Source organism: Marmota monax, unplaced genomic scaffold, assembly GCF_021218885.2.
Source record: "Marmota monax isolate L192 unplaced genomic scaffold, Marmota_monax_Labrador192_F-V1.1 WCK01_AAM20220418_F8-fsc00013, whole genome shotgun sequence".
Classification (NCBI taxonomy): domain Eukaryota; kingdom Metazoa; phylum Chordata; class Mammalia; order Rodentia; family Sciuridae; genus Marmota; species Marmota monax.
In genome coordinates this window covers 16,326,660-16,340,392 of record NW_026692202.1, presented here as the reverse complement: position 1 = coordinate 16,340,392, position 13,733 = coordinate 16,326,660, and positions in this window count along the sequence as shown.

The window sequence follows — 13,733 nt, the reverse complement described above, 5'->3', positions numbered from 1 at the left end:
GGCTGCCTGTTTTGTCTTGAACCATATATACTCTATCCTGCATGCTGATTTCTGAAAGGTTCCAGAGATCTCTATTTGCAATAAACTCACATTTGCATGTGTAATTCCTTATTGTTTGTCAAACAAGGAAGGGAATATATATACTGACTGATAGAATTTTTTCTAAAGGAGGAAGCAAAGCTCTTGAGTAAGGAAAATATATGGCTAGAGCTGACATTCCAACTGACATTTTAAAAAAAGGTCTCTCTTCACTTCAAGTCTTTATGCTTTAACTGTAATATTTCATGTAATCTTCTAAAAGTATTAAAAAATGTACGACCTTCCAGGAAATCTACAAAAAATATTCTCTAGTTTCATGAACCAGCTATGGGGCAGACACAGCAGCCTTTAGCAGCATTTTTACAGACTCTTTACTTGGGGACTATCCTATAGCTCATCTGTGTGCTTATTCTATTACTTTCTCTTTGATGTGATGGGGAAAGCTGTATGGATGGCACCATCGTGTTATTTACTAAGTGGCCTTTCAATTCTCAGCTCTGACAACAGTGTGACTCACTTGATAAACTAAGCTCCACTCTCAGAGATTCTATTTTAACTTAAATGAGATTTTTTAAAACTGTGTTTCAGCTGACTTAGTCAAATCCTCAACTAAAAAAATGGGAAAGTTTTTCAATAATATCAATAAATTGAAACAATCCAAAGTTAACTAAATATCCCCCCCCCCCAAAAAAAAAAGAAAGTTGTGCCATAGAGCTAAACTCTCATGGATTGTTAACATATCTTCTGCTCTATTTTATTTATTAATATTTCATTAGTAAGGGTTTTCTCTATGGCTGTCTGGGTGCACAGTACAGCCCACCCTCAAAGATGATCATGTCTTAATGCTTAGAAACTGTGATTATGTTAGGTTACAAGGCAAAATGTATAAGATTGCCAATAAAGTAATGTTGTTAATAAACTTTTTTGGGGAGGGAATCAGGGATTGAATTCAGGGGCACCCAAACACTGAGCCACATCTCCAGCCCTGTTTTGTATTTTATTTGAGACAGGATCTCAAGGATTTTGCTTAGCAAGCCTTGCCATTGCTGAGGCTGGCTTTGAACTCTAAATCCTCCTGCCTCAGCCTCCCAAGCCAGTGGGATTACAGGTGTGTGCCACTGCACCCAGCCTAATAAACTCTTTTTAAAACACAAAAATTTTCATAGATAATCCCTCTGACTGGGCCAATATAATCTTTCAAAGAAGTAGAAGAAAAGTAATGTTAGGAGGAAAAAAAAAAACACAAAAAAACAGAGCTATTCAACACTACTGGCTTTGAAGATGGAGAAAGGTGGATAAGAGTCAAAGAATGTGGATAACCTCTAAAGGATGCAGGAAGAGATTTGTTTCCACAGCCTCTGGAAAGGAACACACACTTGGTGACACCTTGAACTCAGTGTAGTAAAACCTACATTGGATTTATAACCTGTGGAAATTAACAAAATAATGCTTGCATTGTTTTAGGCCCTTAAATTTTTAGTAATTTGTTACGGAAACAGTAGAAACCTAATATAGCTATTTTATCATAGACTCTTTTTAAAAAAAATATTTATTTTTTAGTTGGACACAATATCTTTATTTATTTATTTTTATGTGGTGCTGAGGATTGAACCCAGGGCCCTGCATGTGCTAGGCGAGCGCTGTACCTCGGAGCCACAACCCCAGCTCCTTATCATAGAATCTTACAATTTCTTTTGTTCCATTAAAATCACAGTGTAATATAATTATGGTAAACAATTTACAGCAAGTAGTTATAAACCAGAGATTAATATATTTCTAAAAAGTGTTAATCTAATCAGCTGATTCAATTTTGCACAGTTAAAAAAATACAAGTCTTTGTTTAATCAAAATAAAATTTTGTATTTATAAATAAAATTAAATTGAACATTTCATTTTTATCAAAATAAAGACATGAAAACCAGAAGCAGATGGCATATAAACATATAAACTTTAACCTGAGTTTCCACATAAAATAGATTAAGCCCTAGGACTTGCTATTTAAGTGAGAAAGAGCTACATATCAATTTTGCTAAAACTAAGAAGAGATATAATTTTCTATTATATTGAGGACATAAAAGTACTTAGCAGGGAGCAGAATGATTTATGATCATAAAGGAAGAATAATATTTTAGAAAATAAATTAAGATAAAATTAGGGTGACTACTCAGAAAGCATGGCAACACAATAATCCTCCATAAAAGTTGGTAAAATTTTTATCACCTGAAAACTTTGCATTATAATGACTTTTAAATTGGAATACTCTTCAAATTATCATGGAGACTTGAAAAAAATTTACTTAGCTCCTGAAACCACATATATCCCATCTTCAGTATGGAAATATAATAGCTACATAGCTACACCATCATTCAAACACAGACACATATTTACAATACAGTTGTTTTGTGGTTTGTTTTTTTTTTTTTAACCTTATACCACTAAAATTGAAACTTCTGGAAATCACAAGTTAGCCGATTCCATTGCACACATGTTCTTGTAAATATACTTTGTTCTGCTTTTTTACTTCAAATGCAAAAAAACAAAAAGAAATTTTACCTTTATATTAACTTTATAAATCAATTTTTGCTACCACAAAATAGAATCCATATTCTTATGGAACAATGAATATCATGTAATTCTAAATCACCACCTGATCTCAAATTTGTGTATATCAACAAAGGAAGAGAATAGTATGTGTTCCTTGCAACCATAATTGGTACTCTTCTGAAGTTGCTTTGAGTAGTATGGAATAATTAGCTGATGATTAAACACAGCTCCAGTTCTGATAATTAAAAATTAAAATAAATCCCCAAATGATTACTGTTTCAAAATAAATTAATGAAAAAAATATCAAAGAATATTTTTGTGCACACAAAAATTTTCACCATCCAAAAATGTAAGATTGACAATGTCTCCCATCTAATGAAAGCTCACCAACATTAGATGGTTCAGGATTATATAACCCATAACAAGGAGGAAAAAAAGAAAACAAAACAAATTAACAGAATGTAACCAACACATGTTGAAATTAGCAGAAAAGGGTTATTTAAACTATATCTCATGGTTAAAAGGTGACTAGAGATGTGAAAGTTATTTTACAAAGACCCATATCAAGCTTCTATTTTTGAAAGGTATAAATGTGTTCATTGAAAAATACACTGGGTAAGAAGAATAGCATATTTGTATTTATGAAGAAAAGATTAGTGAATTTAAAGACATATAACTGTATAAATTACCCAAAATAAAACACACAAAAATATAGAATAAAAAAAAATAAGAATTCCACTTCTGGAGTGATGGAATAGACATACATCTCTCTATTTTGAACTGTATATTGTTGAGTGTGGTGGCACAGGCCTGTAATTCCAGCAATTTGGGAGGCTGAGATTGGAGGATCACAAGTTTAAAGCCATCCTCAACAAATTTTGAGGCCCTGAGCAACTTAACAACAGTCTGTCTCAAAAACAAACAAACAAAAAATTTAGAAAAGGACTAGGGATGTGGCTGGATGGTTAAATGACTCTGGGTTCAATCTTTGGTTTAAAAAAACCCTGTATATTATATATAAAACAAATACAAGAAGACTTCAAAAGAGGTGGACCCCAGCATCAGAAGAAAGGCATTGTTGGTGAGTTTTCTGGTATTTCTATTACTTCATACATATCAGGTTGAGTACAGAAATGATCACCAATCCAGATGCATCTATTGTATCACAATAAAAATAATAATAAAAAAACAGGAAAATTCTTGCTGTAGCCGAACAACTAGATGAGAGGCAGCCATGAAAGATTTTAAGGAAATATCCCCTTTTCTTCATACAAAAGACACTAAAAATCCAACAAAAGAACAACAACAAAAATGTTTGACAGTTTCTTTCATCATATCAGGAAAGGATGATTCCTACTCAAAACAATCTCTAACCAGGTGCCCAACCCTCTTTCCAGGTAACTATCAGAGAAGTCTAAATAGAGAATGAACAGATTTTTCACCTCTTATTTGTAAGAAGGTCTCCCTTCACTGTGTGGTGTCATTGGAAACCATGTGAGGAACCTGGACTTCCACATTCATCTGTTGGTAACAACGGACTCTTCGTCATCCCCACTAGGGTGATGTCAGATAAAGCCCAGTAAGAAGTTAGGGCTTGTGCCATTGTCTATTAGTAAGGCAACATCCACTTTGTCAGTGGAGGTCACATGGAACTGCTAACCAAGCACCCTGTCCTTGACAGAGAGGTAGGTACTCACAGAATCCTTTTGGGGAACAAAGACAACTGACCTTGCCCAGTAATGATAGGGAAGACACAAATGGCAAGTATCAGGGAATAATAACAGCAAATAATAAACCCTGTGAGCATCAAGAAGACAATGAAAGAATACCATGAGCAACACTACCCATATAAGTGGACCAAATCCTCAAAAACAAGAAACTAAAACTAAAACTAAGTGTAAAGTAATTATGTGAATAGAAATCTAACTATTTCAGGGTGTTGGGATAATTTTTAAATAATGATCTCAATTTCTTCAGGCTCAGAAAAATTGGCTCAAGAAAGCTACCAATGTTTAAAGAATTGGCATAATTTAAAAAAATCTCTTCCAGAAAACAGAAATGGAGATAATGTTTACAAAACATTTTATGAAATCAGCATTACCTGCTACTAAAACCAGAAAAATTGAATTTTAAAAATATTGTCAATACCAAATGCTGGTAAGGATTTAGAGAAGCTGAATCTCTTATGTATTATGGGTGAGAGTATAAAATGGTCAGTGAGTTTGGAAGGCAGTTTGGCAATTTCAATTTTTATGAATCTTTTAAATCTTTTTGGTATTAGGAATTGAGAACAGGGGCCAATAAGCACTGAGCCACATCCCCAGACCTTTTTATTTTTTACTTTGAAATAGGGTGTCTCACAAAGTTTCTGAGGCTGGCTTTAAACATGCAATGCTCCTGCCTCAGTCTCCTGAGTCATTGAAATTGTAAGCATGGGCCAACATGCCCAGCTCAGTTTGGCAATTTCTTTCTTTTTTTTATTTATTGTTTTTGTATAAACATGACAGTAGGGTGTATTTTGACATAATATACATACATATACTGTGAACCATTCCAATTAGGATCCCATTCTTGTGGTTGTACATGATGTGGAGTCACACTGGTCATGTATTCCTTTATCAGCATAGGAGAGTTAAGTCTGATTCATTTTTTTCCCCTAATCCCATCCTCCCATTCCTTCTCTTCATTCATCTTTGTCTAATCCAATGAAATTCTATACTTCACCTTTATATCATCCCTTGTTGTGGATTAGTATTCACAAATCAGAGACAACATTCTGCCTTTGGTTTTTGGAGACTGGCTTATTTCACTTAGCATGATATTCTCCAGTCCATCCAATTACCAGATTATGCCATAATTTCAGTCTTATTTACAGCTTAGTAATATTCTATTGTGTATATATACCATATTTTCTTTAACCATTCATCTGTTGAAGGGCACCTGGGTTGGTTACATCGTTTGATTATTGTGAATTGAGCTGCTATAAACATTGATGTGGTTGTATCACTGTACTATGCTGATTTTAAGTCTTTGGGGCATAAGCCAAAGAGTGGGATAGCTGGGTCAAATGGTGGTTCCATCCAAATTTTCTAAGGAATCTCCTTACTACTTTCCATAGTTGTTGAAGCAATTTGCAGTCCCAACAGCAGTGTATGAGTATACCTTTTTCCCCCACATCCTAGCCAACATTTATTGTTACTTATATTCATGATAGATGTCATTCTGACTGGAGTGAGGTAGAATCTCAGTGTAGTTTTAATTTGCATTTCTCTAATTGCTAGAGATGTTGAACATTTTCTCATACATTTGTTGACCATTTGTATTTCTTTTTCTGTGAGGTGCCTGTTCAGTTCTTTTGACCACTTACTCATTGGGTTATTTATGTTTTTGGTGTTAAGTTTTTGGAGTCCTTTACATATCCTGAAGATTAATGCTCTAGCCGAGGTGCAGGTGGTAAAGATTTTCTCCCATTTTGTAGTTTCTCTCTTCACATTATTGATTGTTTCCTTTGCTATGAAGAAGCTTTTTAGTTTGATGTCATCCCATTTACTGATTATTGATTTGACTTCTCATACTTTAGGAGTCTTATTGAGGAAGTCTGTTTCTGAGCCAACATGATGGAAAATTGGGCCTACTTTTTCTACTAGTAGGCAAAGGATCTCTGGTCTAATGCCTAGCCCTTGATCCACTTTGAGTTGAGTTTTGTGCAGGGGAAGATATAGAGGTTTAATTTTAAACTAGTACATATGTATTTCCAGTTTTCCCAGCACCATTTGTTTAAGAGGTTATCTGCTACTTGATGTATGTATATGGCACCTTGGCTAAGTAAGAGATAACTACATTTATGTAGGTATATCTCTGTGTCCTCTATTCTGTTCCATTTGTCTTCAATTCTATTTGTGCCAATACCATGCTGTTTTTGTTACTACAATTCTGAGGTATAATTTAAGGTATGGCATTTTGATGCCTTCTATATTACTTTTCTAAGGACTGTTTTGGCTATTGTGAGCCTCGTTTTTTCCCAAATAAATTTCATGATTACTTTTTTTATTTCTATGAAGAGTATCATTGGAATTTTAATGGAAATTGCATTAAATCTGTATATTGTTCTTGGTAGTATGGCCTTTTTGACAATATTAATTCTGCCTATTTAAGAACATGGGAGATATTTCCATTTTCTAAGGTCTTCATCAATTGTTTCCCCTAGTGTTCTGTATTTTTCATTTTTGAGGTCTTTCATCTCTTTTGCTAGACTGAGTCCCAAGTACTTTATTTTTTGTGAAGCTATTTTGAATGGAATAGTTTTCTTGATTTCTCTTTCAGCTGATTTGACATTGGTGTATAGCAATGCAATTTGATTTATGGATGTTAATTTAATATCATGCTACTTCACTGAATTCATTTATCATTTCAAGAAGCTTTATCATGGAGTTTTTGGGTCTTGTAAATATAGAATAATGTCTTTGGCAAGTAGAGATAATTTGAGCTCTACTTTTCCTTTGTGTTCTTTTTTTAAAAGAAATATATTGAATAGGAATGGTGAAAGAGAAAATCCCTTTCTTGTTCCAGTTTTTAGAGGGAATTCCTCTTCCTCCTCCTCCTCCTCGTCCTCCTCCTCCTCCTTCTTCTTCTTTTTCTTTTTTCCTTTAAAATTCTGCCCTTGAGTTTAGCATGTATAGGTTTTAGAATGTTTAGGTAAGTTCCTACTATCCCTAGTTTTTCTAGTGTTTTCAACATGAATGGATACTGTATTTTGTCAAATGCTTTTTCTACCTTTATTGTGATAATCATGTGATTCTGTAAGTTTATCATTAATATGAATTACATTTTTGATTTCTATATGTTGAACAAACCTTGCATCCCTGGAATAAACCCCACTTGATCATGGTGCACTATTTTTTTAATATTTTTGCATGTGGTTTTCCAGTATTTTATTAAGATTTTTTGCATTGATGCTCATGAGGGATATTTGTCTAATGTTTTCTTTCTTTGATGTATCTTTATCTAGTTTCAGTATCAGGGTAATTCTAGCTTCATAGAGTGAGTTTGAAGGGGTTTCCTCCTTTGTTACTTCAGGGAATAATTTGAGGAGTATTGGTGTAAATTCTTCTTTGAAGGTCTGGTAGATTCAGAAATAATCTAACACCTCAGCAACAATTGAATGAGTAAACAAAGAGTAATACATCATGCAGTGAAATATTTCAGAAATTTTTCAAAAATTAATCGCTACTTCATACTTGAATATCGACGAATCTCAAAATTGGCACTCAGAATTGAAGAAATAATGTCAAAAAGAAAAAATAGAAAATACTATTTGTCTCAATCCAAATAAAATTCTAGAAAATGCCAATTAGTAATAGTGCTGATAGAATACAGATTAAGGAGATATGTGGGAGCACAGGGAATTTTATGAGGGTATATACTCATTATTTTGATTTTGTAGATTTATGTAGATTTTGTATCAAAAATATATATTTACATACTGAATGTAACTTAAAAAAGATAAAAGCAGACTATAAAAACACAGGAAAATACATATTTTAATCACTCTATATAAATTGACTTTTTTGTAAGCCATGAAAAATGTAAAATTATTTATGATTCTGTTAAATAAAAATATCAGTATTAATAATAAACATTAATAATAATAATAATAATAATAATAATAGATATATTTGTAACTCCTGATGTTGGTACATACCTTTAAATCAAACCTGTATCTGATTGATCCTCTAGGTCTAAATGTGAATTTACAAAAATTTAAAATGACGCAAAAATATAAGTAAGGATGGTAAGCAGCCTCATACAATCTGTGAAAATTTCAACATGGAAACTCAGGTATATAAAATAAAGCAAAGCAACAAATTAGTGAATAGGAAAAACGTATTTTTAAAAGAAATATTCTTGCTATGATATCTAGGTTGTTATTTAACTCTCCAGTGTAATGATCCTTCTGCTTCAACCTCCTGAATGCTGATACTATAGGTATATAGCACTATGCCCAGCATCTATATTTTAAAAAGATACTAAAACAACAACAAAAAAGGCTGTGTTAGTCAGATTTTTTTTGCTGCTGTGACTAAAAAGTCTGACCAGAAAAGCTGTAGAGGAAAAAGTGTATTGGGAACTCACAGTTTCAGAAATCTCAGTCCACAAACAGCTGACTCTATTCCTCGGGGCATGAGGTGAGGCTGAACATCGTGGCAGAAGAGTGTGGTGGAGGAAAGAAGCTCAGGTGATAAAAAGGAAGTAGAGAGAGACTCCACTTGTCAAATGCAAAATATATACCAAAGCTATGCCCCCACTCCCACCTCCTTCAGCCACACTCGACCTGCCTTCAGTTATCACTTAGTTAATAAGCATCAGGGAATTAATTAACTGATTGGCTTATAGATTATTTAACTGATTGGCTTATAATTTCTCCTATAAATCTTCTTGCTTTGTCTCAAACATGAGCTTTTGAGGAACATCTCATTTCTCATGCAAACCATAACAATGTCTCTATTCTTTAAATCAATAATTATATTTTGTTTTAGCTCTTTTGGGGATATGTGGGGAGAATTTTAATGATCACAAGGACACATATACATGCCGCAGTCTGGCTGGGCACAAAATCACGAGCCACCACACAGCTTGTAGATTCAAACAGCAACTCTTTATTCCCGAACTCACACCAGCCATCTACAATCACGTTCTGGGGAAATCCACGTTCTCTGCCCAAATTCACATCCACTGGCCTTCTGTCTCCCCAAAAATACTGTCTGAATCCCGTGAGAACTCAAGGGGAACTCAGGCAGCAGGATACGCTCTATTCCCAGCAGGAATAATCTTAAATCTGGAACCACCCTAAACCCGGATAGTCCTAAACCAGGAACGCCCTAAACCCGGATCATCCTAAACTGGGAACACCCTAAACCCGGATCCGCCTTGGTCCTTGAGCAAGGTCACCTACATGCAATGTCACTGCAAAATTTCCTATTTCCACGAGTCCTTCCACTAAGCAACATGGGGTACGCTGGCAAGGAAATTGTCATACCTACTTGGCTAATGGCTCCCAGCATATACAAGTGTTTTATGTAATCTCAAGTAATTGTTGATAATATGCATTAATTGGATCACTGCAAACTAAATTTTAGTATTACAATATCGTGTAATATTAAATAAGTTAAACTGCTAATTTTTCTTACATTAACATAGATGTAAAGATAATATATTACTATTTGTTAATAAAAAAAGGATAACAGAACAGCCAATGGATAAAGGCTGAAATCAAGAAGGAAATACAAAAAATAATCTTGAAAAAAGTAAAAATTCAGACATAATATACTAAAGTTTGTGAGATACAGGAAAAGCATCAGTTTATAGCATTTAATGCCCACATTTAAAAAGCAGAAAGACCACAAATGAGAAAAAAATTATCTTTCCCACACCTATAGTCCCATTGACTCAGGAGGCTGAGGCAGGAGGATCAAACATTCAAGATCAGACTCAGAAGTTTAAGAAGACACTAAAGAACTTGGTAATACCCTGTCTCAAAATTGAGAAAAGGGGGAGGAGGTGTAATTCAGTGGTTGAGGGCCCTTGGTTCAAACCCTGGTACAAAACAAACAAACAAGCAAAAAAAATCACTACACCCCAATGGATCTGGAAAAATAACCAAAGACCAAGTACAAAATCAGTAGAAGAAAAATAAATAATAAAGATTATAGCAGAAATAAATGCATTGCAGAAAAGGAGAACACAAAAGATGAATGAAATGAAAAACTGGTTCTTTTAAAAGGTAAATAAAATACACAAGCCCGTAGCTAGAATAAGAGAGAGAACATGAACAATCACATAAATAAAGTCGGAGACAAAAAGGGAGACATTACAACTCATACTACAAAACATAAAGGGTGGGTAAGGATTGTTATGAACCATAAGCCAACAAATTTGAATAAGTTAAATTAAAAATGGTGGAAAATTTGAAGACACCAAGTTCCTTAGTGTATTCTTAAACTGCTGAGGCTGACTTTGAAAGTTTGATAGTAGAATAAGTGGACAAATTCCTGGAAATTTATATCTTACCAAGATTGAACAATAAAGAAATATAGAGCCTGAACTGACAGGTAAAAGTAACAAAATTGAATCAGTAATTAAAAATCTCCCCTTGAAATAAAACCCAGGAACAGACATTTTCACTTCTGAGTTCTATAGACCATCTAAAAACTAACTAGCTGAAGGTGGTAGCACATGTTTGCAATACCAGCAACTCAGGAGGTTGAGGCAGGAAGATTGCAAATTTGAGGCTAGCCTCAGCAATTTGTCATGACAACCTCCTTAAATTACTCCAAAATGTGAACATCACAGAATTCTCCAATCACATTGTACAACACAAAGTAGCCCTGATACTAAAATTAGAGAAAGACAAAACATAAAAGAAAAGCTGCAGGGCAATATCCTTAATGAGCATCATTGCAAAAGTGTTTAATGAAATAGTAACAAATATTATACAACAAAGCATTAAAAACATTCACCATTATTGAGAGTCATCCCAGGAATGCAAGGATGATTTAAGCTATGCAACTCAATAAATGTGATACAACACACCATTGGATGAAGGACAAAATGTATGTGATATCTCAATAGATGAAAAAAAGGCATTTAATATAATCTTGGATCCATTCATAATAAAAAATGTTAAGAAAATTATGCACACAATAAAAATAACATATTAAAGCTCATAAAAAAGGCCAAGAACTAATATTACACTGAATGGAAGAAGGTGAGAGCTTTCATCTATGATTTGGAACAAGACAAGTATGCCTACTATCTGCACTTTTATTTGCAAAGTACTTGAACTTATAGGCAGGGTAATCAGGCAAGGAAAGAAATGAAGAGCATCCAAAGTGAACTTAAAATCAGCATACTATAGTAACAAAGTCACATCAGTGTATATAGCAGCTCAATTCACAATAGCTAAATTGTGGAAGCAGCCTAAATGCACTCCAATGGATGAATGGATAAAGCAACTGTGGTATATATACACAATGTAATATTACTCAGCATTAAAATAGAATACAATTATGGCATTTGCAGGTAAATGGATGGAGTTGGAGAATAACATGCTAAGCAAAGTAAACCAATCCCCCCCCCCCAAACAAAGGCTGTATGTTCTCTGATAAGTGAATGCTGACCCATAATAGGGGAAGGCATGTGAAAATGGAGGAATTTTGAATGAGCAAAGGGGAAGGAGGGGTGGAGAGGGTATATGGGGGCAGGAAAGATGGTGGAATTTGATGCACATCATTACCCTAGGTACATGTATGACTGTATATATGATGCAACATTATATTGTGTAAAACCAGAGAAATGAAAAGTTGTGTTGTGATTGTGTACAATAAATCAAAATGTATTCTGCTGTCATATATACCTAATTAAAATAAATTAATTAATATGAAAAACAAAGTGGAAAGAGGAAACTGATTGTGTTTGCAAACAACATGACCATTCATACATATACACATATATATGTAAGAGTGTGTGTGTGTGTGTGTGTGTATCTGTAAAGACTCCACCAAAAGCCTATTGGAACTTATAAATAGATTTAGCAAAGTTGCAGCATAGAAACTCAATATACATATATCATTACTCTGAGATATGCTTCTGGCAAACAATATGAATTGAAAATAAACAATCTAATTACATTTTCAGTAGCTATAACAAATTAAAATACCTAGAAATGTCCTTTTTTGTTTGTTTGTTATCTTTTTGTTTTTGGAACTGGGGGAGACTGGGGTTTTTAGTTCAGCAATAGAGTGTATGCTTAGCATATGTGGGGCTTGCTAAAATCCCCAACACTACACACACACACACACACACACACAAATTGAAAATAATCAGGAAAAAATTTAAGCAAAGAAAAAAAAAAGATCTATACTCTCAAAACTTCAAAACATTGATGAAGGAATTTAAGTAGGAAACAAAAATAAGAGAGAGATCCCATGTTCATGAATTAGAAAACTTAATATTTTTAAAGTAGCTGTATTATTCAAAATAATCTGAAGATTCAGTGCAATCCCTATCAAAATATGAATGTCACTCCTCACAGAACAAGCGAAACCATACCTAAAATTTGTAGGGAACCAGAAAAATACCCAAATATCCAATGTTATCTTGAACAGAAAGACCAAAGGACTAAACTAATGGACTTCAAAATACACTACAAACAATAATAATCAAAGCAACTTAGTTCCAGGTGTGGTGGTAAAGCCTGTAATCCAAGCAGTTTAGGAGGCTGAAGCATGAGTTTTACAAATTCAAAGCTAGCCTTAGCAACTTATTGCAGTCCTAAGAAATTAAACAAGACCCTGTCTCAAAATAATACATTTTAAAGGGGATTTAGATCTGTGGTTCAATCCCCAGTACAATCCCCCCACCAAAAAACAAAACAAAAAACAACAAAAAAAAAATGTTGTTAATCTTAGTACAAAGTCACATAGACTAATGAAACAGAATAGATTGTTTAAAAGTTAAACCTACACATATACTGTTAACTGATTTTTGACAAAGTTGCTAAGAACTTTCATTTTAAAAAGAATATTTTTTTCAATAAATTATGCTAGGGAAATTGGATATCCACATGCCACATACAGAAAAATGAATTTAGACCCCTGTGTCTTGCCAGTTACAAAAATCCACTCAAAATAGACAAAAGACTGAAGTGTTTAAGACTGAAACTACAAAACTACTAGGAGAAAATGCAGGGGAAAACTTCAGGACATTGGAATCAGCAAGAAACTTTTGGACATGAACCCCAAAACACAGGAATCAAAAGCAAACATAGACAAACGGAACTAAATCAAACTCAAAATCTCTGTACAGCAGAGAAAACACTCATCAGAGTAAAGATAACAACTTACTGAATAGGAGAAACTATTTCCAAGTTACACAGTTAACAAGGAGTACATCTAGAATATGCAAAGAGATACAAACCCTCAATATCAAAAAAACAAAAATTAAAAACTGCCCAATTGAAAAGTGGGTAATATATTCACGAGGAAAAGAAATGAAATCATAATCAGTGAGGTTGCATAACTTTTCATGTGGTGTCAGCTGTACAAACTTCACTTTATTAAATGATTCTGATAACCATAGAAGTGAGTCCTATA